Genomic DNA, 26,678 nt, shown 5'->3' with positions numbered 1-26,678 from the left:
TGTTCATGTATATATTTGTATATCTGGTTGTTAACATAGGGGACTTCAAATTCCCTAATATAAATTGGGACCTTCTTGATGCAATAGGTTTAAATGGGGCAGAATTTTTAGGTGCATCCAGGAGTATTTCTTAATTTAGTTTGTAGATAGTCGAGCAAGAGAGGGTGTCTGTACTGGATCTGGTATTGGGTAATGAGCCTGGCCAGGTGACTGACCTTTCAGTGATTGATCTGTTAGGAAACAGTGACCACAACTCAATACATTTTAAGATACCTATGGATAAACATTGACCTTGCGGGTGAGTATTACATTGGAACAGGTCAAATTATGACAGCATTGGACAGGAACTAAGGAGAGTTATTTGGGAACAACTGCTTTTGGGCAAGTCCATCTGACATCTGCAGGTTGTTTAAAAACCAATTACATAGAATATAGGACAGGTACGTTCAGTCAGAAGGAAGGACAAGAATGGCAAGGTAAGAGAACCTTGGAAGTCAAGGGAGGTGATGAATTTAGTCAAAAAGAAAATATGTGTGAAACTTAGGAAGCTAGAATCAAACGGAGCTCTTGAGGATTATAAAGAAGCCAGAAAAAAACTCAAGAAGGGAATCACGAAAAATCCTTGGCAAATAGGATTCGAAAGAATGCCAAGACATTTTCATCATACATCAACAACAATAGTGTAACTAGGGAGAGGGTAGAACCAGTCAGGGATTAGGGGTGGGGGGGGAGGGAAAGAACACTTGCTTAGATGTGGTGGAGGATGTGGGCAAGTACTTTACATCAGTATTTACTAAGGAGAAAGACATGGAGAATAGGATGATCAGTGCAGAGTGCAGTAATATGCCAGGACATTTTAAGGTCAAAGAGGAGGTAGTGTGGGTCTGTTAAAGAGCTTTAATGTGAATAAGTCCCCAGGGACTGATGGGATATACCCCAAGTTATTGTGCGAGTCTAGTGAAGAAATTGCTAGGGTCTTGACCAATATCTTTGTGTCCCCTCAGGTGAGGTCCCAAAGGACTGGCAAGTAGCTAATGTTGTTCCACTATTCAAGAAGGGAACCAAGGATAATGCTTGAAACTATAGACTGGTAGACTGGTGAGTATCACATCAGTAGTAAGGAGGTTACTGGAGAGAATTCCTAGGAATAGGACTTATGAGGATTTGGAAAACCAAGGTCTAATTATGGACAGCCAGCAAGGCTTTATGCAGGACAAGTTGTGCTTTAATATCTCAATTGAATTTTTTGATGAGTTGATGAGGGTGATTGATGCAGGTAGACCTGTAGATATTGTCTACATGGATTTTAGTAAGGTGTTTTACAAGGTCCCAAACGGGAGGGTCATCCAGAAGATTAAGATGCATGGGATCCATTGGTTATTTGGATTCAGAACTGGCTTGCCTATAGAAGACACAAGGTAGTGGTTGAAGGGACTTATTCTGGCTGGAGGTCTGTGATGAGTGGTGTTCTGCAGGGATCTGTAATGTGACCTCTGCTGTTTGTAATGTATGTAAGTGACCTGGATGAAATGGGCAAGTTAGTTTGCAGATGATGCAAAGATTGGTGATGCTGTGGATAGTGTAGAAGGCTGGCAAAGAATACAGCGGGATATAGATCAGTTGCAGGTATGTGCAGAGAAATGGCAGATGTCGTTTAACCTAACCCAGTGTAAAGTGTTCAAAGTTCAGAGTTCAAAGTAAATTTATCATCAAAGTAAATGTATGTCATCATATAATGCACAACTGTGACAATCATTTCCTTGTGGGTATACACAGGAAATCCAAGAAACACAATAGAATCAATGAAAGACCACACCCATCAGGATGGAAAAAGAACCAAGGTGCAAATGACAACCAACTATGCAAACACAAAATAAAATCGTAATGATAATAATAATAAATTAAAAAGCAATCAATTTTGAGAGCATGAGATGAAAGAGTTCTTGAAAATCAGTTCATAGTTGGTGGGAACAATTCAGTGGTGGGGTGAGTGAATTGAGTGAAATTATCATCTCTGGTTCAAGAACCCGATAGTTGAGGGGTAATAACTGTTCATAAACCTAATGGTATGGGTCCCGAGACTCCTGTACCTTCTTCCTGAAGGCAGTAATGAGACTAGTGCACGGCCTGGATGATGGGAGTCTTTGATGATCCCATCATATAAATACAACAGCACCTCTTCTTCCTCAGGACACTGCAGAGATTCGGCATATTGTCAAAATCCTTGGCAAACTTCTATATACGTGTGGGTGAAAGTATGTTGACTGGCTATATTATGGCTTGGCATGGGAACACCAATGCCTTTGAATAGAAAGTACTACAAAAGTTAAGATTCGGCCCAGTACATCACATGTAAAGCCCTTTCAACCATTTAGCACATCTACATGAAACAGTGTCGTAGAAAAGCAGCATCCATCATCAAAGCTCCTCACCTCCCAGGCCATGCTCTTTTCTCACTGCTGCCATCAGGTAGAAGGTACAAGTGCCTCAGGACGCACATCACAAGGTTCAAGAATAGTTACTAAACTTCAACCATCAGGTTCTCGAGCAAAAGGGGCAAGCAACATTTATTCTATTTCTGGTGTTTCCACAATGGATGGTCTCACTTTAAGGACCCTTTAGCTTGTTATTTCATACTCGTTATTTATTGCGATTTACTTATAATTGCATTTGCACAGTTTGTTGCTCATTGATCCTGTTTACAGTTATTATTCTATAGATTTGCTCAGTATGCCTGCAGGAAAAGCAATCTCAAGGTTGTGTGTGGTGACACATATGTACCCTGATAATAAATGTTACTTTGAACTTTGAATGATAGATGCTGCTTTCCTGCAACAGTGCTCCATGTAGGTGTGCTCAATGGTGGCAGGGGCTTTACCCATTATTGGGTGGCTGCATCCACTACCCTTTGTAGGAATTTCTATTCAATGGCATTGGTGTTTCCATTCCAGGCCAAGATGCAACCAGTCAATATACTCTCCACCACACACCTATAGAAGTTTAGAAACCATAGAAACTACAGCACAGAAACAGGCCTTTTGGCCCTTCTTGGCTGTGCCAAACCATTTTCTACCTAGTCCCACTGACCTGCACACGGACCATATCCCTCCATACACCTCCCATCCATGTATCTGTCCAATTTATTCTTAAATGTTAAAAAAGAACCCGCATTTACACCTCGTCTGGCAGCTCATTCCATACTCCCTCCACTCTCTGTGTGAAGAAGCCCCCCCTAATGTTCCCTTTAAACTTTTCCTCCTCACCCTTAACCCATGTCCTCGGTTTTTTTCTCCCCTTCCCTCAGTGGAAAAAGACTGCTTGCATTCACTCTATCTATACCCATCATAATTTTATATGTCTCTATCAAATCTCCCCTCATTCTTCTATGCTCTAGGGAATAAAGTCCTAACCTATTCAACCTTTCTCTGTAACTGAGTTTCTCAAGTCCCGGCAACATCCTTGTAAACCTTCTCTGCACTCTTTCAACCTTATTTATATCCTTCCTGTAATTTGGTAACCAAAACTGAACACAATACTCCAGATTCGGCCTCACCAATGCCTTATACAACCTCATCATAACATTCCAGCTCTTATACTCAATACTTTGATTAATAAAGGCCAATGTACCAAAAGCTCTCTTTATGACCCTATCTACCTGTGACGCCACTTTTAGGGAATTTTGTATCTGTATTCCCAGATCCCTCTGTTCCACTGCACTCCTCAGTACCTTACCATTTACCCTGTATGTTCTACCTTGGTTTGTCCTTCCATTGTGCAATACCTCACACTTCTCTTTATTAAACTCCATCTGCCATTTTTCAGCCCATTTTTCCAGCTGGTCCAAGTCCCTCTGCAGGTTCTGAAAACCTTCCTCACTGTCTACTACACCTCCAATCTTTGTATCATCAGCAAATTTGCTGATCCAATTTACCACATTATCATCCAGATCATTGATATAGATGACAAATAACAATGGACCCAGCACTGATCCCTGTGGCACACCACTAGTCACAGGCCTCCACTCGGAGAAGCAATTCTCTACTACCACTCTTTGGCTTCTTCCATTGAGCCAATGTCTAATCCAATTTACCACCTCTCCATGTATACCTAGCGACTGAATTTTCCTAACTAACCTCCCATGCGGGACCTTGTCAAAGGCCTTACTGAAGTCCATGTAGACAATATCCACTGCCTTCCCTTCATCCACTTTCCTGGTAACCTCCTTGAAAAACTCCAATAGATTGGTCAAACATGACCTACCACGCACAAAGCCATGTTGAATCTCCCTAATAAGTCCCTGTCTATCCAAATGCTTGTAGATTCTGTCTCTTAGTACTCCCTCCAATAACTTACCTACTACCGACGTTAAACTTAATGGCCTATAATTTCCCGGATTACTTTTCGATCCTTTTTTAAACAACGGAACAACATCAGCCACTCTCCAATCCTCCGGCACCTCACCTGTAGACAGTGACATTTTAAATATTTCTGCCAGGGCCCCTGCAATTTCAACACTAGTCTCCTTCAAGGTCCGAGGGAACACCCTGTCAGGTCCCGGGGATTTATCCACTTGAATTTTCCTCAAGACAGCAAGAACCTCCTCCTTTTCGATCTGTACAGTTTCCATGATCTCACTACTTGTTTCCCTTAATTCCATAGACTTCATGCCAGTTTCCTTAGTAAATACAGACGCAAAAACCTATTTAAGATCTCCCCCATTTCCTTTGGTTCCGCACAAAGCCGACCACTCTGATCTTCAAGAGGACCAATTTTATCCCTTACAATCCTTTTGCTCTTAATATACCTGTAAAAGCTCTTTGGATTATCCTTCACTTTAATTGCCAAGGCAACCTCATGTCTTCTTTTAGCCCTCCTGATTTCTTTCTTAAGTATTTTCTTGCACTTCTTATACTCCTCAAGCACTTTATTTACTCCCTGCTTCCTATAGATGTCATACAACTCCCTCTTCTTCTTTATCAGAGTTGCAATATCCCTTGAGAACCAAGGTTCCTTATTCCTATTCACTTTGCCTTTAATCCTGACAGGAACATACAAATTCTGCACTCTCAAAATTTCTCCTTTGAAGGCTTCCCACCTACCGATCACATCCTTGCCAGAGAACAACCTATCCCAATCCACGCTTTTTAGATCCTTTCTCATTTCTTCAAATTTGGCCTTCTTCCAGTTAAGAACCTCAACCCTAGGACCAGATCTATCTTTGTCCATGATCAAGTTGAAACTAATGGTGTTATGATCACTGGAACCAAAGTGCTCCCCTACACAGACTTCTGTCACTTGTCCTAACTCGTTTCCTAACAGGAGATCCAATATTGCATCCCTTCTAGTTGGTCCCTCTATATATTGATTTAGAAAACTTTCCTGAACACATTTTGCAAACTCTAAACCATCTAGACCCCTAACAGTATGGGAGTCCCAATCAATATATGGAAAATTAAATTCCCCTACCACCACAACTTTATGTTTCCAGCAGTTGCCTGCTATCTCTCTGCAGGTTTGCTCTTTCAATTCTCGTTGACTATTGGGTGGTCTGTAATACAATCCCAAATGTCATGTCAAATCTTTGCAAACTTCTAGCGAAGTAGAGGCACTGCCTTGCCTTCTTCATAATGGCATTTACATGCTGGACCCAGGAAAGGTCATCTGAAATTATAACACTGACGAATTTAAAGTTGCTGACCATTTTCTCCTCTGATTCCCCAATGAGGACTGGATCATGAACCACTAGTTTCCTCCTCCTGGAGTCAATAATCAGCTCCTTGGTTTTGATGACATTGAGTGAGAGGTATCTTGACAGATCAAACATAAAGAGACAGTACAGAGATACCTCTGCTCATCACAATAGTTAAGGGCAAGACCCTTAACCGTTGGGATGAGCAGAGGTATCTTAGGGTACAAATTCATAGCTCACTGAAAGTGGCTACACAGGTTGATAGGGTTGTTAAGAAGGTACATGGCATACTTGCCTTTATTGGTCAAGTCATTGAGTTCAAAAGTCAGGCAATAATGTTGCAGCTTTTTAAAACTCTGGCTATGCTGCATCTGAGGTATTGCATATAGTTCTGTGGAACCCATTATAGGAAAGATATCGAGGCTTTGGAGAGGGTGCAGAGGAAGTTTACCAGGATGCTGGCTGGATTAGAGAGCAGGTGCTATAATGAAAGGTTGGACAAATTTAGTTTGTTTTCTCTGGAACGGCAGAGGCTGAGGGGAGATCTGATAGAGGTTATGAGAAGCATAGATAGAATAGACAGACAGTATCTTTTTCCCAGGGTTGAAATGTCTGAAACCAGGGGGCAGGCATTTAAGGTGAGAGGCAGTAATTTCAAAGGAGATGTGATGGGTAATTTTTTTTTACACAGAGAGTTGTGGGTGCTTGGAATGTGCTCTCTGGATTAGTGGTAGAGGCAGATTCATTAGAGACTTTCAAAATACATTTAGGTAGGTACATATATGTGAGGAAAATGAAGTATATAGGCGGAAGTGATTAGTTTGGTAGACCTTTTGATTACTAATTTAATTGGTTTGGCACAACAATGTGGGCTGAAGGGCCAGCCCCTTAATAAAGTGAGCTTGATCATTTAAGATGAATACTATTCAATAAAGCAGGCTGAGTCAGGTGGGCTCTATGTACATCATTTTGTAACCTGTATAATAGATATACCAATACTAATTAAATACTGGGGCACAATTCGACCAGGAACTGTTGATATCAAGGAGGTGGCCATTTGCCTTTCAAATGATAGTTCATTAATGGACAGCCAGAAGCTTGAATTAATTTTTCACATTAATTCATGTGTTTAATGTACTGTACTTCAATCTCAGTCTTAATTCCAGCGTTAATAACTTGCTTCCATTGGAACCATGAAAAGTGCTGGAAGATTCAAGATCGTCAATCCACCCCACCATCGCTAGGATAAGAAGATGAATTTCACTGAAACCACAATGCCTTTGACTTTTATGCATCATTAATATTAAATTGTCTTGGTGGTAAATGGATCTATCCTCTGCAACAGGCACAACTATCCAGCAATACATGACTCAGGACACTGGTCTGTCATTGAAAATTCTGTGTGTAGACTTTCAGAGCCTGCAAGGCTTTTGAACAGCAATATTGAAAATAACATTTGCAGATCTGAACAGCCTCCTGCTACATAACCAGTTATTTATGTAGGGTTATTATTCATAAGTTTAAAAGAATGCTCTGTTGTCCTGTGGTTTTACACAAGACATCAGGGGTTTCTTTTTCATGTCACTGAATGACTGACATTTCAGTTTTCTAGTTTAAGTCATTACTACATAAAAATGCACGTGCAATATCTTTGTAAATTCCCTGCAGGTTCAAAGAACACAAAATGGAAATTATTCCACATGAGCAGACAGTTATTCTTCACTGACTGCATTTTCTCCTGTGCAGGAATCTCACCATGCTGCACAAATTAGATTTTTCTAATGAGCAAACTTCAAGGGAAATTGCTGCCGCAAAAATAGAATGTACTTTTCTCATTACTTTTGTACTCAATAACAGGTCAAATGAAATATTTTTTAAAACAACATATCATTAATAAACCTAACTCAAATATGTACTGGTTGATTGTTTGTATGCGTAAGTAGCTGTATCATGACTCGGAACCAAACGCGTGTTGGTGCTGATGTCAATAATTAAGCTCCACTGTGCTCAGAAATTGGCCAAATATTACATTTCATGTAATATTTGGCCTTCTAAATTCTGATATGTTGAACAGGGAGCACATATGCTTTTCAGAGCAACTCCATCACCCCCTTATTGGGCAAAGCCAGAAAGGAGACATTTTTATCTGTACTTGAAGAAGACATTAGACCTTTTGGAACTGCAGCAAGCCCTCCCTGAATTATAAATGCCCAACTCAAGGGCATTTTGCACTTGCAAAAAAGCATTTGGGAGATCAGTGGGATGGATAGAGGTGGTCTTGCTGGTTGGGACTGGGGCATCTCTGCGTGCCTTCTCTCTAAAACTCCACCCCCTCTACTCCGAGTTGCAACAAACAGCAGCTGAATCACGCTGAGCAGAGCTGGGAGCCCTGAACAGACCCACCCAACTGGTGGCCATTCTTCCCACATCTGCTCACTCTCCCATCACAGCCCTTCCATGGTTCTTTTCAATCTTCACTTGTTTGTTCATTTTCAAATTATGAACAGCTAAGTTTACAAAGTGATCTTAGGAACAGAACCCTATCATAACTAAGGTACTCCCTGCAATAAATAGCATAATTTCATTTTTTACACACACTGTAGAATTAGTTTTACCTGACCATAGGGGACCATTTTCACATCCATTAAAAGAGAATAATGATGTACTGCACTAGTCAGATGGATTCCAGTCTGAAGTTGTATCCCATTAACACCCATACTTTCTATAAAGACAGCAATTCTTATTTTATTAAAGTATCGGCTAATGCACAGATTTCCTTCCTTCTAAGGTTAAATATCAGTGCCTGTTTTCTTCAATAAAGAGCATGGAACAAAGGAAACAGCGAATTCTCAGAAGTTGTCAATCAGCATAATAAAGCGAAAAAGTTTGGTTGAGGTTTTCCATTTTGATTTTAACAAAGGTTTTAGGTAACAATAATTTTGGGCTAATAAAAGAACTATCTAAACTTGCCAAGATGAATAAAGAATTAGAAGAGTTCTAAGAATCAGGGAGAAAATAAAAGATGAGAATTAGATTATAAATGCTTTTAAAGTATGTGAAAAGGAAATGAGTTGTGAAAAGACACCTGTTCCTTTCAAAGTTATTTCTGACATATTTTGTGAAATTTGTTGTTTTGTTGCAGCAATAGAATACAACATGTAAAAAAACTCTATTGAGTTTCAATGAGAATTATATAAAAAATAAGTAAATAGAGTAAAATAATGAGGTAGTGTTCAGGGATTCATGAACTGTTCAGAATCTGATGGCGGAGGGAAGGAACCATCTCTAAAATGACGAGTGTGGTTCTTCAGGCTCCTGCACCTACTCCTTGAGGAGTAATGAAAAGTGGGTTTGTTCTGGATAGAGAGGGTCCTTAATCAAGAATGTCACCTTTTTCAGGCACCAACTTTTGAAGATATCCTCAAGGGTGGGGGAGCTGGTGCACATACTTGAGCTTGCTGAGTCTACAATCTTCTGAAGCTTTTCTTGATCCTGTGCATTGGTGCCTCCATATCAGAAGCTGACACAACCAGAGTGCTCTCCACAGTACACCTGTAGAAATTTGCTGGAGTCTTTGGTGACATTCCAATTTTCCTCAAACTCTTAATGAAGTATAGCCCTTTGGCTTCATTGACATAGGCATCAATCACCACTACTCTGAACTAAGTTTATGACCTAAAGGCTCACTTTCAAGGACTCCTTAGAGCTCAAGTTCCTCAGCAATAATTTCTGTTTGCATAGTTTATCTTCTTCTGCACATCGGTTTTGTGCCAGTGTTTGCCTGTCTATGGATGGTTTTTCATAAATTCTAGTGTATTTTATTTTTCCCTGTAAATTCCTGCATGAAAATTAATCTCAAGGTAGTGTATGGTAACATTTTTGTAGTTTGATAATAAATTTACTTTGAACTTTGTTTTTTTTTAAATTAAAATGCAAGAACAAAGAAATGTCAGAACTTTCAAACAAATATTTTCATTTATTTTCACAGCAGAATATTCAACAAACATACAGAAAGTAATAGGGAGCCAAGGGTCTAATGAGGATATAGAACTTGAAGTAGTTATTGTTAGCAATCAAATTGCAAAAAGGGATATTAAACAGACTAAAATCTGACAAATTTCCTTGAGTTTCCAAGGTCTTTGGGCACAGAAAGTGGTGGTTGTAATGAAATTGGGAGTGATGCATACAAAGTATTCTAGATTCTAAAATAGACTGCCAACAAGATATTATATGTACAAATTTCCTGGACCTGAATGTTGAGCTTCCTCTGTTTTTATTGAAATAAAGGTCTTGAGTGCACTGGATAGCATACAGCAGCTCGTCACAGGATAGCTTAGGGCTCAAATGAGATGGTGTGCTGATCCTCAGAAGCAACGTACAAGGTCTAGCTAACTCATTGATCATAAGGAAATGGGTACCCTGTATTTGTAGTGTGAGAAATGGATAATGTAAGAGTACTGAGTTAAAGGGTCGGACACGGTCTTGTCCTCTTACTCCTCTCCTCCAGCAGCTAAGTTACTCTAAGTGTCTTCTTGTTCTTATCCTACTCGTCATCAAGGCGGAGGGGAAATATTGTGTGAAGAGTATGGAATAAGAGGTCATGTTCCCTGGATCTGAACACAATTATTTAGTGAAGGTTGTGGAGAAGTTTCTTCCATAAGGAAGGATGGGAAGCTCAGAATCAGAATCAGGTTTATTACCACCGGCATGTGACGTGAAATTTGTTAACTTAGCAGCAGCAGTTCAATGCAATAAATAATCTAGCAGAGAGAAAAATGCAACAAATAAAATAATAATAATAATAAATAAACAAGTAAATCAATTACATATATTGAATAGATTTTAAAAAACATACAAAAACAGAAATACAGTATGTTATAAAAAAAAGTGAGGTAGTGTCCAAAGATTCAATGATCATTTAGGAATCGGATGGCAGAGGGGAAGAAGCTGTTCCTGAATTGCTGAGTGTGTGACTTTAGGCTTCTGTACCTCCTACCTGATGTTAACAGTGAGAAAAGGGCATGCCTTGGGTGCTGGAGGTCCTTAGTAATGGAAGCTGCCTTCTGAGACACCGCTCTCTGAAGATGTCCTGGGTACTTTGTAGGCTAGTACTCAACATGGAGTTGACTAAATTTACAACCTTCTGCATCTTCTTTCGGTCCTGTTCGTAGCCCTTCCATACCAGACAGTGATGCAGCCTGTCAGAATGCTCTCCACGGTACAACTATAGAAGTTTTTGAGTGAATTTGTTGACATACCAAAGCTCTTCAAACTCCTAATAAAGCATAGCCACCGTCTTGTCTTCTTTATAACTAGATCAATCTGTTGGGACCCGGTTAGATCCTCAGAGATCTTGACACCCAGGAACTCTCTTCACTTCTGATCCCTCTATGAGGATTGGTATGTGTTCCTTTGTCTCACCCTTCCTGAAGTCCACAATCAGCTCTTTCATCTTATTGACGCTGAATGTCAGGTTGTTGCTGTGGCACCATTCCACTAGTTGGCATATCTCTCTCCTGTACGCCCTCTCGTCACCACCTGAGATTCTACCAACAATGGTTCTATTGTTAGCAAATTTATGGATGGTATTTGAGCTATGCCTAATCACACAGTCATGTGTATATAGAGAATAGAGCAGTGGGCTAAGCACACACCCCTGAGGTACGCCAGTGTTGATTGTCGGCGATGAGGATATGTTATCATCAATCCGCACAGATTGTGATCTTCCAGTTAGGAAGTTGAGGAACCAATTGCAGAGGGAGGTACAAAGGCCCAGGTTCTGCAACTTCTCAACCAGAATTGTGGGAATGATGGTATTAAATGCTGATCTATAGTCGATGAACAGCTTCCTGACATAAGTGTTTGTGTTTTCCAGGTGGTCTAAAGCCATGTGGAGAGCCATTGAGATTGCGTCTGCCATTGACCTATTATGGCGATAAGCTGATTGCAATGGGTCCAGGTCCTTGCTGAGGCAGGAGTTCAGTCTAGTTATGACCAACCTCTCAAAACACTTCATCACTGTAGATGTGAGTGCTACTGGGTGAAAGGAAGCTATGGAATTCCATACCCAGATGGGCTTCAGATATATATTGAAAAGGACGACATTAGTTCTCAGACTGTAGGAATGAAGAGAAATTATGCAAGGCAGGAAATAAGAGAGAACAAGTGACATATCTGTGACATTGTTGAATAGTGGAGTAGGCCTTAAAGCTGCATTTTCTACTCAATCCCTCACCGTTGTGTACTTGTGTAAATAGTTCTGGCAACTGCAACTTTAGTATCTTTGCTGGATGCCGACTGACCTTAAATGCCCCGATATCAAGTTTGTTTTTTCTTTTATTTTTGTACCCTGTAAAACAGCAGGCACACAGGACATTCCAGGTTTCATCAGCAAATTTTCATTTTACTGCTCATGTCCCATGTGAAGTGAATGCTTATATAACACCAATATGAACAGTAAATAGTTCAGAGCCAAGCATTGATTCATATGTTACTCTGCTTATTACATTCTGCCATCCTAAAACAAAACACGGATGGTCTGTAGCTGTTTCCTGCTCTGCAGTCAATATATTGATGTGGGAAATACAGTTGATCTAATCTAAATGGACTCCAGTAAGAATTTTAATGAATTTCCACAAAGGACACAGATCTAAAACCAATGAGATCCAAGGCAAATTGGTAATTGATATAAAATTAGCCTGGTACTGGAAGGCAGAAGATGAGGATGGAGGGTACTTTTTGTGCTAAGAAGTCTGTGACCAATGCTGTACAACAGATTGATGTTGAGAACATTATGGTCACTACAGACCATAAACAAGGAATTTACATTAATTCTACATTAATGTTCTTTTAAGTTTTTCCCCACATTCATCATCAACAATGCTCAACTTTACCACTCACAGCCTTTGGGATCTGGGGGGTAACTGGAGCGCACAGAGGAAGCCCATTCCGTCACAGTGAGAATGCATACACTCCACACAGAGAGCAGTTGAAATCTGGATTGACGAGGGTAAGCCAATGGATGGATCTTAGTAAGGCATTTCACAAAGGCCCGCATGGGAGGCTAATCCAGAAGATTAAGATGCATTGGGTCCACAGCAAATTGGCTGTTGGGACTCAGAACTGGCTTGTGCCTGGAAAATAGAGGGTAGTGGTTGAAGGGACTTGTTCAAGTTGGAGGTCTATAATTAGTGGTGTTCCGCAGGGATCTACGCTGGAACTTCTGCTGTTTGTGATGTATATAAATGACCTGGATGAAAATGTAGAAGGGTGGGTTAGTAAATTTGTGGATGATTGGTGGAGTTGTGGGTAGTATGGATGACTGGCAAAGATTAGAGTGCAATATAGATTAGTTGAAGATATGGGCAGAGAAATGGCAGATGGAGTTTAATCCAGATAAATATGAGTTGTTGCACCTTAGTAGGGCAAAGGCAAGGAGACAGTACAGTGTTAAGGGCAAGATCCTTAACAGCGTTGCTGAGCAGAGAGATCTTGGGATCCAAATTCATAGCCTTCAAAGTGGCTACACAGGTCATTAAGGTGGTTAAGAAGGTTTATGGAATGCTTCCTTGAGTCAAGAGGTTATGCTACAGCCTTATAAAAGTCTGGTTAGGCCACATCTGGAGTATTGTGTACAGTTCTGGTCACCCTACTATCGGAAGGATGTTGAGGCTTTGGAGAGGGTGCAAAAAAAGGTTTATCAGGATGCTAAACATAGGAAAAACTGCAGATGCCGGAAATCCAGGCAACGCACACAAAATGCTGGAGGAACTTGGCTTGAAGTGTCGACTGTACTTTTTTCCATAGATGCTGTCTGGCCTGCTGAGTTCCTCCAGCATTTTGTGTGCGTTATCAGGATGCTGCCTAGTTTAGAGGGCATGTGTTACCCCAAGAGGCTGGATAAACTTCGGTTGTTTTCTCTGGAGCGCAGGAGGCTGAGGGGAGATCCAACAGAGGTTTACAAGATTATGAGAAACATAGATAAAGTGGACAGAGAGTATCTGTTTCCCGGGGTAGAAATGTCTAATACCAGAGGGCATGCATTGAAGGTGAGAGGGGGTAGATTCAAGGGAGATGCGAGGGGCAAGTTTTTTTCACTCGGAGTGTCGTGAATACCTGGGATGGGTTGCCTGGTATGGTGACAGAGGCAAATACATGAGAGGTTTTTAAGAGACATTTGGATAAACATATGGATGTAAGGAGGATGGAAGTGTAGGTAGGAGGGATTAATGTTTGGGTGCTTTTGATTTGCTTTTTAGCTTGTTCAGCACAGCATAGTGGGCCGAATGGTCTGTTCCTGTACTGTACAGTTCAATGTTCCATAATCTATAAAACATATTCGACTTTAAAAAAATCAACAAAGCACAGATGCTTGAAATCTGAAGTGAAAACAAATGCAAGAAAAACAACTGGAAGCACTTAGCAGATCTGGCAACATCTGTGGAAAGAGAAACAAAGTTAATAAGTGGTACGAGCTAACAGCAAAGACATGTTCCCAGGAAGGATACACGGCTGTGGTAGCGGGTCTGGGTAAGCACGTGGTCAAAGAGTCGGAGGGCAGCAGAGATCACTGAGGGGGAGCAGTGAGAGAGAATTTCACTGAGCTCCCATCGAAGGAAGATTTAAATGTCTTCAGGGTAGGTATCCCTGGAAGAGACTTCGCAGTGAAGTAATCAAATTGCAAACAAGAGAAAATCTGCAGACCGTGGAAATCCAAGCAACTATACAAAATGCTGGAGGAACTGAGGAGGTCAGGCAGCATATATGAAAAAACTACGGTCGATGCTTTGGTCCAAGACTATGGCCTACTGAATTCTTCCAGCATTTTATGGGTTGCTTGGATTTCCAGCATCTGCAGATTTTCTTTTTTTTTGTGACCAAATTAATAATTTCAAATTGAAGATCCATTATCAGAATAGAGTAAGAAAGAAAACAAGGTAATTTAAAAAGCAGAAGAAGTTAGCATGAGGATAAGTTGTAAGAAATGTGTTCCTAGTCTGAGTTTTGATCAAGCATTGGTGGAAGAATGATCCAGGAGGATACAGCTCCTCATTGCCAAGAGTAGCTTTCCTCAACCTTTTTGCTCTGGAGAAACCCTTGAAGTAATTTTCAGGTTGCAGGGAACCCTTGCCTAAAAATTGTTATACCTACAGCTCATTGTGCGTTAGCATGATCAGTAAGTTGTAGAAATAATAATCCAAAAATAATTAACAATACTGTTTTGAGTAGAGAATGAATCTTTAAATCAATCTTTCTTGAAAAAAAAACAGATAGTTAAGCTTAGCTTATGCTTCTTGAAGGTACTATTTCTTTCATCTTTCATAAATTTTAAAAACTGATTAGGCAAACATAATAAATTTCTCATTTCTGAGTTGAATTTGAGATAAGCACACATGGATTTTAACTTCAACTGAAATGAGACAATTCTATCCTTGCTCTTGATGCTTGTTAAACAAGAAAAAGCTTGCTCACAATGTAAGAAGTTGAAAATTGCAGCAAAATATTCATTGCTTTTCTATGCAATGCAAGATACTCTTCTTTCACAGAAGTCCAAAACGTGTTCAGGGGCTGGTCAGTAAATCGCATCTCGCATGCACAATCAGACTGCAGCTCACAAAATTCTTCCTCTTCTCTCAAAGTCAAGTTCACAGGCTGAGCAGTAGATTCAGGAAATGGGTCCCTCACCCAGTCATGCAGTTGTGTTGAAAGTGAGTTCAATTTTGTTCTGCAGTTCTTCCAGGTGGTTTTCAATAAGACTCAAGATTTTCTGATATCCTTCCTCACTCTCAAGCCCAAGCAGCAATGGAAACCTTTCAAGATCTCTGTTTGTATTGTGATTTTTCCAAAGATTGAGTTTCCTTTTAAATTCAAGAATCTTGTCACTTGAAGTCAAAACATTTTCTCCAGGGCCTTGCAGAGACTTGTTCAACTGGTTCACGTGATGAAGGATGTCTGCTAAGTAGGCTAGTTTCTGCAGCCATTCTTCATCTTCAAAGCACTCAGCAAAATGTGGACAATTACTTTCTTAGAAGTACTCCTGCACTTCACCTCTCAGCTCAAACACCCTGTTGCGAACTCTTCTTCTGGTAAACCACCAGATTTCTATATCTAGCAGGAGATTAGTGTGGTCTTTGTCCAGCTTTTCACAGTTTTTAAAACATTCTTGAGTGAACTGGTCTTAAAGCTACAAAATAACTTGCTTCCTGAGTCTCTTTACCGACTGTAACTTTATTTTCAAATGCTTCAACCTGTTTGTTTTGAGATTCCAACAGTAGTTTAAAATAATCAGTACTTTTGCCTGTCACATGGCTGTGGTTTGTAGTTAATTGTCTTTTCAATTTTTCTGGAGCTATTGCTGCATTTGTAAGTTGTTTGCTGCAGACTTGGCACAGTAGAACAGGACTTGGATCACCAGTCCGTATAAAACCCATTGATAAGTAGCTTTCATTGTAAGGATATGGTACCGGCTGAGTTCTTTAGTCCTGCCCACTTCTTTGTCTCCAGGACCCAGAAAAGGCTGGTGGACTATTTGGGACAACAGGGGGCATTGGGTCTCTGCTGAGGTCCCAGGTCTTCCAATTGCGGAGGGTGGTCAGTCAGTGGTGTGTGTGTGCACCCAGCTGATGGCTCTCTACCTCAGGACCTTGCAGAGAAACCTGTACAGTGACCACCCTCTCAGATAACTAACACACTTTCTCTGCCAGGGACATTGCCTGCAGGAGGGCACGGGACTTCCAGCAGACAGCATCAGCCGCGCCGCTTTGAAGGAACTGCCTCGCTTTACTGAGAGCTGTTGAGGGTATGGGTTCTAGTCTCATCCAGACAGGGTGCTCCTGCACTGGTGGGGGACTGCTCGCCGTCCTATCATGGTGGGTGTCGAGGGGACTTGGGGAAGTGGAGGGGTTCCAGTTGCACCACCTCTTGATTAGCCGGAATTGCCTGTCGGACCCAGGCCTCAGGATAGCGCACGGGCGGGGGGGGGGGGCGGGGTCCAACACTCTGTGAGCCGTTCTGCAAGGATGCCCACCATACCCTTCTGGGACACTCCAAAGCGTATCTTGTATAGGTTGCTCCTGCACACCTGTTACTTCCTTGCCTTTGTCTGCTGACCAGACTCATCTGAGCGATCTGTTTTACCATCTGGCAGCGGAGGGGGTGCCCAGCGAAATCTCTTCGTGCAGGGGATCCTTCTACTGTACATTAGGCAGCTGGGGTGGAGGGTGTTGCATCGGGCAGCACCATGCAACCGATTGTTAAGCAGGTTCACTGACACCCCTTCCACCTGTCTGTTCTGTGGTCGGGAAGAGTCAGTGTACACACTGACATGGAGTGTGAGAGGTTGCAGTCCCTGTGTGAGTATCTGAAGGGGCTGCTGCTCAGGTTCTGCTTGCACTTCAGCCCGGTGCTCCCGATATACGGACACCCAGTGTGGAAGGGTGCACGTTGGGAGGAGGATCTGGTGGGCTTGCCCCTGGGCCTGACCAAGATGGGTATTCACGGGTCTAGGCGGCGGAAAGTTGAGGGCTCTGCGAGGGCCAACTGCCTGCCCCTCTTCCGAGGAGATGTTTGTGCCTGGCTGTCCTTGGAGAGGGAGCATACAGTCACAATGTGTACGGTGGGGGATGACCAGGAGCGATGCCCCTCCCCCTGGGAATTAACTATTTTATAGATAGTAGTAATCATTTTAATTTGAATTTATTCACCGCCTTGTAAATACTGAATGTTTGTACTTTGTATATATGTTGTGTAAATAAACTTCTATAGTTTTGATAAAAACGACAGACTTTTTTGTTTCCATTGTTGCACTAATGCAGTGAAATGACTTAGAAGATTGTAATTCTTCATCATTAACCTTACCAGAATTGTCTGTGGGCCTAGAATCCTCCTCTTTAAAAATCGACACACTGGACTGACTTTAGAATGAAAATTTCCCTCCAATTTTCTATAGCACCAGTAGAGTTGTTTGCTCCCATACATCAGTCAGGGGCACGGAAGGGGAAGTTGTGGGAGGTAATTCGGGAAGGAGGTGCTGACGTTACAGCCCAAGAATTCATTCAATGCTCAGAAAATGCACTTGATGCTCATCATCAGCCTACCATCCTCCCCTCTGTGGAATGCATGCTCACTAATTATCAGCCTGCTGTCCTCCTCTCCATGCAATACAGAGCTCACCACTTATCAGCGGCCTCTCCTATCTCGCGTTAAAAACTGAAAATAAACACAGTCCCAATGCGCACTGCCACAGTGGGCTGAGAGACCTTGAACGAGACTGCTAACGGGTCTGCTTGCCTACTAACCATCACTGCAAGCGCAACCATCCCATGTTTCGTGAAGTTCAAAAAACAATATATTTTTTAAAATCACGATCTCTCACAGAAACCCAGATTTCCACGGAACCCCAGTTGAGAAACCCTGAACTAGATGGGTACTCCATCACGAAGCAAGCAGAAGGAACAAGTGAAGAGCATTACCTTGGAGCAAAAATGGACACCAATTTGTAGTGGAATCTCTTCTCACTCTCGGAGTGAGTGATGAAATACAGTAACAGAGGTGCCTATACTAATCACAAGTGATATTCATTATTCATTTAGATCAATTCTTGCACAGATACAGCATGTATGAAGATACGCATATTGTTGCAAACATTGATTTGCTATCAGCTGGGATCTACTCACACCCCCACATGCAGAGCTTTATATGTGAAAATCGAATAATTTAATCATGCAAGCAGAAGAAAATCATTGAAGTTTCCTTTGGATATCTCTATGTGACAAATCACTTTCCTTACCAGTAGCTGTCCTAAGATCAAGGAAGAACCCTATGGTTTGAAGAGGAATGAAATCCATTTCTCATACATGGAAAAGCTTTAGCATTTTCCACACAGAGACTGTTCCATTTCAAATGTTTCCAGCTAACTATGTCTGAATGGAAATGCAGCTTCTAATATTATTTCAGCTCACCATTAGGTAGATACTATTCATTCACCAGCATCCAATCCCTTTGTTGTAAGTGACCACTGCTCTCACTGTTTTGAATTGATCCTTGCTCCACACATGTTAAGATACAGACAAAAAGAAAAATCAGACAAATTTTTGAGTTTTCCAGTGGTAGTAATGAAATCTTACAGTAGTCACAGTGGTAAAGAATCAGAAAACGTTGAATAAGAAAGACGAACTACACTATATTCATTACAACATTTCTAAGATTATTTAATTTATGTAGAGATACAACACAGTAACAGGCTCTTCTGGCCCAATAACGCTCATGTAACCAATTAACACACTAACCCATCTGTGTGTCTGTGGAATGTGGGAGGAAACCCACGTGGTCAAGGGAAGAACATACATACTCCTTACAGATAGCAATGGGAATTGAACCCCAGTCGCTGGGGCTGTAATAGCATTGTGTTAACCACTACACTACCGTGCTGCTCACATCCACGTCTTTAATAATAACAATAACTTGTATTCGTTTAATAACTTCATAAGAAAGTAATTAATATTTACGTAAGTGGAGATATTAGCCCTGACAACCAAAGCTCAATCAAAATAAACACTTTAAACAGTATTTCAAAGTATGAAATAAAAGTAACGAGGCAGAGAGCTTTATGGAGTGAATACCAGAGCTTACAGATTTGATTGCTAATGGCACAATTGTTAAGTGAGGAGAAATTAAAATCAGGGATAATTATAAAGCCAGGCCAAAGGATTCATCAAAGAAAGTATCATTCAAGTGATCCTTAAGCTTCTTGTGACTGTTTCATCATAGGAATATGTTGTTCTTAGATGAATGTTTCTTTCAATTTCTCTACCCTACCAGTAGAATTTCAAACTCTTAGCACAATTTAACAAATTCATTTTGATATCTTGTGACACTATATTTTTGTTTTGCAGATTGGCTGTCCATACAAACTACAGATTCAAAAATACTGACAATTGCTCAATGTGTATGCATCATATTGAAACCTCAAAATGCAAAGGTAACTTTTCCTACTATAAGACAACAAAAGTAAGCCATTGTTTACATGTTAAAAATTGTTCAATTGGGCCACTCAGTGGTCACTATAGCTGCCATTTCTCTTTTGAGGAATAAAGAGTAATAGTGGGATTTCAGAAGTGACAATGCACATGGTTAGAAAGGAATAATACGATTTGGTGTCACTTAAGTGGATAAGCAATCCAGAAATGAACTAAATTTTGATAGTTATGAATTAATGTGTAATATAGCTGAAAACTTGATTTTTCTGCCTCTACTAATTACACAAGTCAATGAAGTTACATAAAATTGTATAGTTGCAAAGAATCTTGGAATATTTATATTAAGACTTATTCCAAGTTACAATACCTTGTATAACAGTCTACCCTGAACTGTTAATTTACATTATGCTTCTCTTCCAGTGCAGTTTTACCAGTATACTTCATCTTTGGCAAGGATGTGGCAATTTAAGTGAGTTACATACACAAGATATCTGCAGGAACTCAGTAATTCTGGCAGCATCTATGGAAGGGAATAAACAGTTAATGTTTCAAAGCAAGACTCAAACAGGTATACATGCAAATTAAATGAACATGTATTCAGTAATTTATTTAACAAGTAAATTAGTATTTACACAACTATTTTATGTCTTATTTGTAAACACCTATCCAAGAAACATCAAATAATATTTTTTAGAATTAATATTTTTACTGAATTGTTCCAAGAAAAATGAAATGAAAAATAAATACACTGCAGGTACGGGCAATTTGAAATAAAGCAACAACAGATCAAAGTACTCAGCATCTGTGGAAAGAGAAACCATTCCCTCTAAACTCTAAACTGCTGTGTGTGAAAATCCCAGGAGATCAGCAGTTTCTGAGGAACTCAAATTACCCCATCTGGCACCAAGGCACCAATAATCATTCCATGTTCAAAGTCACTTAGATCACATTTCTTCCCCTTTCTGATGTTTGGTGTAAACAACAACTGAACCTCTTGACCATGTCTGCATGCTTTTGTGCACTGAGTTGTTGCCACATGATTGGCTGATTAGGTATTTGCATTAACGAGCAGGTGTACAGGTGTACCTTATAAAGTAGCCACCAAGCGCACATGATGTTTTCCTACTGACAAGGTTACCAGGCCATATAAAATAAAGGTAAGACTGAAAAAAACAGATGAGCGAGGCAGTATTGAATGCTTTTGATGCAGGCAGAAAGAATACTACTTTGCCTAGAGTTAGAAAATTTGACATTGAGTCTGAAGTTTACATTACATCCAGACAGAAGATGAGGTGCTGCTCTTTAAGCTGTGGTTGAGCCTTGTTGTGTAAGTGCAGGAGGCTATAAAGAAAAAAGGTCAATGTGAGACTAGAATGGTGAATTAAGGTCGCAGGCAACTACAAATTCAGGCTACTCCTATAGAGTGAAGGTAGGTACTCTACTACAAAGTAATCACCCAGTGCTTGACTCACTAAGGTTTCATTATCTGCAGTCTCTTTTGCCTTTCTGCAATATGCCTATGTATTTGTTTCCATGGTAGGATTTTAATGCAATGTATTCAATTTGAAGAACTGCAAATGAATTGTTGCACCAGGTTGAAATACTTTCTATGTCCTTGGAGCTTGGAAAGGGGTGAGGTGAAAGAGCATCTCCTGTGTTTGTATGACTCATTAACTGAACCAATAATAGCAACTAGCAGTTGATACAGATGCTCCCTCTGCTTAATCAGTTATTGCTATTGAGGGTGGATACCTGCAACACCAACCAAGATGCCCCAGCAAAGCTAATCCTGCAATCTGCCCATGTCATTCTCATTTCTGAAATTATTGGTAATCTGCCAAAGTAGTTAATTTGATGTCCCAGAATGTTTTGCTATACCACTAAAAAAGAAGGGTAAATAATTATAGAATAATTTCTATTCCTGGGTGTTCCTATGTCAGTTAAGGTGAAAATACATTGCTGGCAAAGTTATAGAAATGGACAATTCTCTAGAATCTTGGCAGCTCTATGATAGAACTCAAAACATGGTGTTACAGTATAGTTAGCATTGTGGTTAAATTGTTGAGCCCATATTCAGAGGACCTGACAATTGATCTAGAGACATTGCATGCAACCATTGGAAGATGAGGAATTTTAATGCATGTAGTTGTATCTGGGACAGAACATGTGTAACAGAATGGGGCACAAAAATTACACCAGATTAATATATTAAAATATATAGTTTATTAAAATATGTTTTTTTAAACCCCTTGTCAAAGAAAGCCTTGCCATTCATACCTGGTCTGGTCCATATGCAGAACCAACAAGGTAATTGACTCTCAAATGTCCAGTGAAATGGCTTTGAAAGCTATTCAGTTCAAGAGGTAAAGAGCAATCAATGCATTCATTGCCACCAAGGATACGGACAAATTGCAGACAAATGGGATAAGCTTTGCTACGGCATCTTGGTCAGTGTTGCAGGTACTTATATTCAGTAACAATAACTGATTAGGCAGAGAGAGCATCTGTATTAACTGGCGATACCCTGTATTAGTTCAGTTACAAACGTAGATTCAGCATGAATTGCTGCCTAATTTTCAGAGATGCCATTTCTTGTAGAATATGATTTTGAAAGTGTTTGGATAACCTATGAGTTACAAATTGATTCAAATCTAGTTTTGATCAATTTGTGATTATGGTAGAAATGTGAACATAGCAGATATAACAGTAAAGCACAGAAAATGTCCATCAGTCTATGATGTTTGGCCAATCTATATTAATGTACTCAATGATCAATCTAATCCTTCCCTCCAACCCAACCTAAAAACCTTCATTTTACTTACCACCATGTATCTCCATCTAAGTGTTTCTTAAATGAGCCTATTGTATTATCTTCTACCATCATCCCTGGCAGGCATTTACCACTAGTCACTAACCTCCAACCAGGATATACTCCATTTACTGCCACCCTCCATCTACTATGGACAAGGCAATTCCGAATCCACACAGTACTCAGTTAATTCTTCAGGCAATTCCCAATCAATAGGAACCAATTGAAATAAATTATTTGGAATGACAGTTTATTCTAAAAAAATCAATGCAAAAATATGATTCAATACTTCTCTGGCTGGTTTAGTTCCCAACACAGCCTCTCGTGAGAAGGACAAAGTGACACTATTAACCCTGCACTTGACCTTACAATTTCTGTTATTACGGCCTTGTACTTTATCGTCTGCCTGCACTCCCCTTTCTCTGTGACTGCAACACTTCATTCTGCATTGTTATTATTTTCCCTTGTACTACCCCACTGCACTGTTGCAATGAAATAATCTATACAGTCGGCATGCAAAACATTTTAGCACTTTTTTCCGATACATGTGACAATAATAAAACTATTTCAAATCCAGACATAATTTCAAACTCTTTTTTCAATGATGGGATCATTCAAAAATACTTCCTCATTTGGAGAAGTATGTTTTGAAAATTCTGCTTGGGAGTCCCTTATATAATCTCCGTTCAGCTTTTATCAATATACTCAGGGTTAAAAGATGTCCATCATGCCAAAAAAAATTCTCTTCAAACCCAAGGAAAGGCTCTGAGCACCAGGTGTAGAGATGTAATGTCACCATTCCCTTCATGATTGGTTTGGGATAACCTGGTGTCCTAATGTGGATATACAAATGATGTCCATTAACTTTGATCCTGGTCAGTGCTTTTGGTCTTGGCTGCAATTTCTACTATGATGGAGCACATGAATATTCCAACCAAAGTTCAATTGCATCGGCAACGTATTGATTTAATACTTGTATTTACAAAAGTCGCTTTACCATTCAAGTATATCATGAAACATAATTGCCACTCGTTATCAAATCTGTGCTTTTTGATTGATACATCATGAAAGGTGGCACTGAATAAAAATAGAATTTCCTTTCGTGTGAGCATATAAATAAAATTAATCGGGCTTGCTCTGATCTTGTTCTCTTATTGTTCCCTGTTGATTAGATAAAAAGGTTGTAAGGTTGATTTAAAAAAACAACCTTACAATAGAAGAAATCCCATCATTGTTCACCCTGTTTTATCAAAAGAATAAAAAAAATCAAAGAAATATGTCAATCATTTACTCCAAAATAAAATTCTCTATTTGCTTTTATTTTGAAATCACTAGAGGGTGAACTCAATTTCTTCAATTGTGTGTTCTTTGCCATAGGAGAATTCTTTCATCCCCTTCATACATTGCAAATGTGTCCTGAAAAGAATGATGCCCGAGTTGTGCCATGCTCAGTCAAAATACCTTTGGTTTGGTGACCATATTTAATCTGACAGTGCCGGTTAGATAAAATAGGATTGAAAGTGAAAGTATTCAAAAAATCTGAATTTTTGCCATCATATCATCCAATCCGAAACTCACTAATTGTGATCAACAGCATCAGTGAAGTTTCATAGAAAGTTCTAAAAATATGATGCACTTTGCTTAATTCTGTGCATATTTAAAAATATTACTTGTTTGTTCATTGAATGAAAATGTTACTAGCAAATCTGCCATTTACTGCATATCCTTAATATACCACAACTTTATTATATAACTGCTGGGCTATCTTAAAGGGAAGTTAAGAGTCAACCTTCTGGCTGTGGTTCTGGAATCAAGTATACGTCACATTGAGTGAAAACAATTGGGTTTCCTTATCTAAGTACACTATAGAATAGGATTTTTATTTTAAAGCCAATCATACAAATCATGACTGATGCTGGCTTTCTAATTTAACATTTATTTAGTTGATTGAAACTGCATTATCCAGCTATAATAGTGGGATCTGAACTCATGCCTCCACATTAATGGTCCAAATTTCTGCTGAACTTCTCCAAAGTTATATATTTTATGTCTGGATCAATAAAAGGTTGCAAGCTTGATATCTCAGGTATTGGAAAAGATTTGGCTATAGTATTACATGGATCATCTCCCTACCCTTACCAGACAAATGAAACTTGAAGAGTAACAGTAGATAGAGAGAGTCTGTGCACACATATAGTGCACTAGGAGAATGGGCCTTCAAGGTTCACTTGGAGCCTGATTGCAGGTATTCTTGAACATCAGTTGAATTGCAACCTACAGATGCTGATGTAGGTCAAAAGCTGCTATAGTTACATGGGACTATTGAAATACACATTGACCTGCACCATCTCTCTTCCAGAACTGTTCAGTGTCCATTCTCTCGCTTTCATCGTAGCTTCACAATTGTGTTTTTTTGTTATATTAATCCAATTCCCCTCATGAAGTTACAATCAGATCTGCTTCCAATATACTTTCAACAATTGAATTTCAGCACGATGAAATACTACATGCAAGTATGTGTCCTCATCTCACTCCTTATTTTTTTGAAATATTTCAATGTTACATCTTTTGCTTCTCCATAAAACCATTCACTGTTATTTGCCTAACCTAACAATTACTAATCTGGCCTCCAGAAACACTTCATCAATTTTTCTCTCGGTCTTCTCTGCTCTTAGAACATTCCCAGCTTCTCGAGTCAACCAGATAAATGAGGTTCTCCATATTTCAGACTATTCAATTACATCTTTTTCAGAACTTTCATCAAGGCCTTAACTTCCTTCTGATAGTGCAATGAGCAAAAATAGCTGAAATTTTCCAGTTGCCATTGAGATACTCTTTGTCAAAGATTCAATAAAACTTTGTTTTTGTAGTCAATGCACCTATTTGTAAAGTTCAGGGTCTTGAAAGCTTTTCAATCTATTTCTCAATCTGTCTAGACACCTTCAGATGTTTTGTCTGTATACATACAGCTGTGGCTCTTCAATCCTCCACACAGTTTTGAATTTTACACTCAGTGATTATACTGCCACCATTTTGAGTCAGTTCAAAAAATCTGCATGAAATAACAATGACACATTCATCAGAGGCACTGCTGTCCTCTCTGCCAGGAACACCTACAAAAGGTGATGTCTCAGGAAGGCAGTATCCATCATTAAGCATCCAGCCATTTGGCACATGCTCTCTTCTCAAAGCTGCCATTCAAGCCCGAAGACCCACGTTGCAAGTTGAAGTCTTATAAATTATTTAAAAAATGCTATGGATTGTAGGACTGTTTATTTTTGCCACAATACATTTTTCCTGGACACTTATAATTGGAGAAATCAGAATGTAGTGAATAATTTATTCTTAGCTGTGGTACAGGCTATTTTTTATGTCCACAAAAGTAAATCCTTGAATTACGTGGATAGAGCATTGGCTTACGTGGATAGAGTGTTGGCTGATTGGCAGGAAACAGAGAGTAGGAATAAAGGGATCCTATTCTGGTTGGCTGCTGGTTACCAGTAGTGTTCCACAGGGGTCCGTGCTGGGGCCGCTTCTTTTTACAATTGTACATCAACGATTTGGATTATGGAATAGAAGGCTTTGTGGCTAAGTTTGCTGACGATACAAAGATAGGTGGAGGGGCCGGTAGTGCTGAGGAAACAAAAAGTCTGCAGAGAGACTTGGATAGATTGGAAGAATGGGCAAAAAAGTGGCAAATGAAATACAATGTTGGAAAGTGTATGGTTATGCACTTTGGCAGGAGAAATAAATACGCAGACTATTATTTAAATGGGGAAAGAATTCAAAGCTCTGAGATGCAAAGGAATTGGGAGTCTTCGTACAGGATACCCTTAAGGTTAACCTCCAGGTTGAGTCGGTGGTGAAGAAGGCGAATGCAATGTTGGCATTCATTTCTAGAGGAATAGAGTATAGGAGCAGGGATGTGATGTTGAGGCTTTATAAGGCACTGGTGAGACCTCACTTGGAGTACTGTGGGCAGTTTTGGTCTCCTTATTTAAAAAAGGATGTGCTGACATTGGAGAGGGTACAGAGAAGATTCACCAGAATGATTCTGGGAATGAGAGGGTTAACATATGAGGAATGTTTGTCTGCCCTTGGACTGTATTCCTTGGAGTTTAGAAGAATGAGGGGAGACCTCATAGAAATATTTCGAATGCTGAAAGGCATGGACAGAGTGGATGTGGCAAAGTTGTTTCCCATG

General features: G+C 39.9%; 1 long non-coding RNA gene across 1 annotated transcript; it reads left to right on the top strand.

Moving 5' to 3' along the window:
- Positions 1–1,020: 1,020 nt before the first annotated feature.
- Positions 1,021–20,179, top strand: LOC134343469 (uncharacterized). Its single transcript, XR_010017233.1, has 3 exons — positions 1,021–1,098; positions 19,582–19,667; positions 20,086–20,179. It is a non-coding gene; the product is annotated as an uncharacterized LOC134343469 (long non-coding RNA).
- Positions 20,180–26,678: the final 6,499 nt, after the last annotated feature.

The sequence above is a fragment of the Mobula hypostoma genome, chromosome 3 (assembly GCF_963921235.1).
Source record: "Mobula hypostoma chromosome 3, sMobHyp1.1, whole genome shotgun sequence".
NCBI lineage: Eukaryota > Metazoa > Chordata > Chondrichthyes > Myliobatiformes > Myliobatidae > Mobula > Mobula hypostoma.
Note: the sequence above shows the minus strand (reverse complement) of the source record. Positions and strands in the feature narration are given on the sequence as shown.